Raw genomic sequence first — 4,649 nt, forward strand, 5'->3', positions numbered from 1 at the left:
CTACTATGGACTTTACCTCAATCACGGTGGCACTTTCAACGGCAATCGAAGCACAAGAACAGTCATTGCCTTAGAATGCAACAGGATCATCAACCAGCTCAAGACCTGCTTTCCTTTCCCTGTATTTGTCGACCACGAGACCGTGGAACATTATGTTGACCTCTTCGCTCTGGAGAGTGAATACATCGACCCTAAATTCGACTTCAAGAGGAGACAAGTGACCTTCCTGGAAGAAGATGAAGACCCGACAGGAACACCAATACCACCGATGTCATTTGGGAGGTACATGCGAATACCTCGTGGCCAAGACACCACCAAGCAACAGTGAACTTACCTCTCACCACCTTAATAAGGAAGACGCCTCCTCCAAGCCAGACAGACCACATCAAGTGAACCAGGACGACATCACCCTGCCCCACCACTAGCCTCCTGCCGCCCAAGAAGAACCCAAGCTACAGGCTTTGACTGAAAAAACATCTCCAATCCAAGGTGGACAGGCCACCGAACTTTCAAGCCTCCTCTCTCCACATCCAAATCCTCTTCCAAGAATTTCATCGCCCCATCCTTCTTCCTCCCACATCCTTTCCAAGCTCTTTGGACATCAAGCCAAGCCACTAGGATAACCGCATCAGGATAACCACACTAGGATAACCGCACTAGGATAACCGCACTAGGATAACCACACCAGGATGAATCGTATTCCATCTCTCCAGGGGACCAGCTACTCGTTACTACAGAAGTAATTGCTCGTTCAATGTTGGTACGACTTACAATGCTCGTACAATGTTGGTACGACTTACAATGCTCGTACAATGTTAATACGACTTACAATGCTCGTACAATGTTGGTACGACTTACAATGCTCGTACAATGTTGGTACGACTTACAATGCTCGTACAAGACTCTTATTGCTCGTACAATGTTGGTACGACTTACAATGCTCGTACAAGGCTCTTATTGCTCGTACAATGTTGGTACGACTTACAATGCTCGTACAATGCTGGTACGACTTACGACGCTCGTACAGAGCTCTTACTTCTCGTACAATGTTATTTGTGAATTTGTTATTAATTCTAAACACCTACTACCTTGAAGGGGTTTCTACACGAATAGAAGACAAGTACAAGCCGATTCCAAGGACATCTGGATATCTTGTATGAGTAGTGATGGTCTCATAGTACCATCACTACTCAATATCATCATCATGTTGATGAGAACATGTAGTACATCATCACCCATGATGTATATTGCTTAAGACACGACTACTATCTTCTAGCCTCAAGGAGTACTGTCTCGAACCTGTATCCAGGTGTACATCAATTATATCACATCAAGCTGCTGGGGAGAAAAACAAATCGAGGGGGTAGATGGTAGAGCGACGGTCTAGCTTCGTGCAGGTCGGCAGTTCAATCCCCGACTGTCCACAAGTGGTTGGGCACCATTCCTTTCCCACCTCCGTCCCATCCCAAATTCTTATCCTGATCCCTTCCCTGTGCTATATAGTCGTAATGGCTTGGCGCTTTCCCCCTGATAATTTCCTCCCCTCCCTCATCCCCCCCCCCATCTATTCACACTACACAACACGTTTAAAACAGTTCTTTCTCCTTTGTTCATTTGATTAACTGGTACAAAACGATATCTCTATCATATCTCTTTTCTCCAATGAAACACCAGAGCTTACGAGTAATGTTGACCAATCCACACACTTGAAGGTGAAGGGACGACGACGTTTCGGTCCGTCCTGGACCATTCTCAAGTCGATTGTGACTTGGAGAATGGTCCAGGACGGACCGGATCGTCGTCGTCCATTCATTTTCTAGTGTGTGGATTGGTCAACATACTTCAGCCACGTTATTGTGACTCCTCGCCTGATTACGAGTAATCTTTGCTCTCGTAATAATGAGAGCAGACTAGGCAGACCCCATTCTAATGGGATCAAGCTGCAGAGAGTAATGAGTTAATTGCCAATTCAAGCTGGCACGAATTTCCATACCACAGTTGGGAAGGGAAAAGATGGGGAACGACCACTCCCCCACACCAATTATTAGACACTTAACTGGTCAACCGCCCTAAACAAGCTCAGTTAGCTTGTATAATGCCCAGTTAGGCATTATTTTTCACCCAGTTCTCAACCCGCCTCGGTTCAATTGAAAGTTGTTCATGATAAATAACATGTTTTGTATCATAGTTAATAGTTTAACATACTGATGGTGTGTTTTAATATTTCCGGTATACGTTCCGATGACGCAAAATGCGTCATCCGGTCCCCGAATTTCTAAAACTCGGTTCCTTAACAATTCTATTTGAGCTTTCATGCTGAAATTTATGAAATAATTACTGTGTAGCCATAGCTTTCACGGGACCAACTAATCAGACATCATGTCGTCCAACCGCAATATTGCTATACATATATGTATGTTATATATACATATAATATACATATTATATGTATGCTCCGCTGCACCCCGGCCTTCTCACTTAAATGGGGGTTCGCTTCAGAGGTCGACCTTCATGAAGTCGATGGAAATGAAAAGTGGGTGGCCGTGTCCGCAGAGTTTCACAACTTCAAACTGCACTCTGCTAAGGATCAGGTTGGGTTACCGTTACCTGTGGCAGGTGGCTGCAGGTGACGGGTCTCCCAATCCTGAGCACTCCAGGTGCAAACTCTGTGAGCAGGAACTACGGCACGATCTCCCACACTACATCACTGAATGCCCAGTTATTAGACCTTTCAGACCAGTTGGCATGAGGTACCTGGAGCTTTGCAATTACTTTATTCACTCTCGTATTCACATGTCCATATATGACCAACCATCCTGTGATGGGGATTTTAAGCATCACGAAGCTAGTTCTTGACACACTCTGTACTCCCCCTTCATATAGTCCAGGACAGCTAGTTCCCCCTTCTCCCTCATCATTTAATCCCCCCTTTCTCCCCTTACCATCCCCTGTTCTTCCCCATTCCTGTAGCAATCATCCCCACACACTATTTACATCTCTACAACCCGAATGAATCCAGTTCATCGTTTTCTAGCAAATCATGAACACGACTTGACATGGGTCCAGGACGGACCGAAACGTCGTCGTCCCTTCACCTTCTAGTGTGTGGTCTGGTCAACATATCTTCAGCCACGTTATTGTGACTCCTCGTTTGTAAATCACGAAAATTCACGGTAAACTTTACGGAAAAACACATCCACAGTGTTTTTTTTTTCTTTTGAGAGTCAGTAATTTCTCTCCTATTGATACCTGGTTGATACCTGGTTGATGGAGTTCTGGGAGTTCTTCTACTTCCCAAGCCCGGCCCGAGGCCAGGCTTGACTTGTGAGAGTTTGGTCCACCAGGCTGTTGCTTGGAGCGGCCCGCAGGCCCACATACCCACCACAGCCCGGTTGGTCCGGCACTCCTTGGAGGAATAAATCTAGTTTCCTCTTGAAGATGTCCACGGTTGTTCCGGCAATATTTCTTTCTTTTATTGGACCTGAAGGGAACTATCAGGGAAGAGCGCCAAGCCATTACGACTCTGTAGCACAGGGAAGGTATCAGGATAAGGATTTGGGATGGGACGGGGGGGAAGGAAGTAGTGGGGCCCAATCTCTTGGACGTTCGGAGATTGAACGCCGACCTGCATGAAGCGAGACCGTTGCTCTACCGTCCATCCCAAGTGGTTGGGTCTATTGGACCTGAGTGTTTGTAAACAACACAGTGCTAATAAAAGAGAGAGGGGATTCCTAGGTCTAATTCAACGTCATCCTTGTTACACGCTAATTTGGCTGCAATGTGTTATGATGATGGGATATATTTATGTGTAATTGTATCCATACATAAGAGATTCTGAACCCTTTATCCTTTCAAGCGAACCAGTCATTTATAACTGGAATTATGAAGTCCTTACAGTCGATCTTTCAGGAGACGTTTTTAATGCTGCAGGCGATGAGTCACAATAACGTGGTTAAAGTATATTGACCAGACCACACACTAGAAGGTGAAGGGACGACGACGTTTCGGTCCGTCCTGGACCATTCTCAAGTCGATTGTGTTGACCAGACCACACACACTAGAAGGTGAAGGAACGACGACGTTTCGGTCCGTCCTGGACCATTCTCAAGTCGATTGTGTTGACCAGACCACACACTAGAAGGTGAAGGGACGACAACGTTTCGGTCCGTCCTGGACCATTCTCAAGTCGATTGTGTTGACCAGACCACACACTAGAAGGTGAAGGGACGACAACGTTTCGGTCCGTCCTGGACCATTCTCAAGTCGATTGAGACGTCGTCGTCCCTTCACCCTCTAGTGTGTGGTCTGGTCAACCGTTTTTAATTACTTGATGAGCAGACGGTGAATCACAAACTACTGTTCCTCCTTCTGTGGCTTTTAATAACCTGGAAGGTCATTGTTATGTAGGTAGTTCTCACGGGTAAGCGGCGACAATGACCATCAAAATTCTACGGAAAAATAAAACCCTTGATTTTACTTCAGACTTCATGAAAAGCGAATGAAGTGGCAGCGCTTAAGAAGTCGATATTTCTTAAATTGTGATATACTGGCCTATGACACTCACCTACCCACCATGTCTCATGTTGCAAAGTTGGGCGAGGCTAGCGCTAAGCATATGATATCCGGTTTTGGAAAGACAGGCAAATAAA

The sequence above is a fragment of the Procambarus clarkii genome, chromosome 4 (genome assembly GCF_040958095.1).
Source record: "Procambarus clarkii isolate CNS0578487 chromosome 4, FALCON_Pclarkii_2.0, whole genome shotgun sequence".
NCBI lineage: Eukaryota > Metazoa > Arthropoda > Malacostraca > Decapoda > Cambaridae > Procambarus > Procambarus clarkii.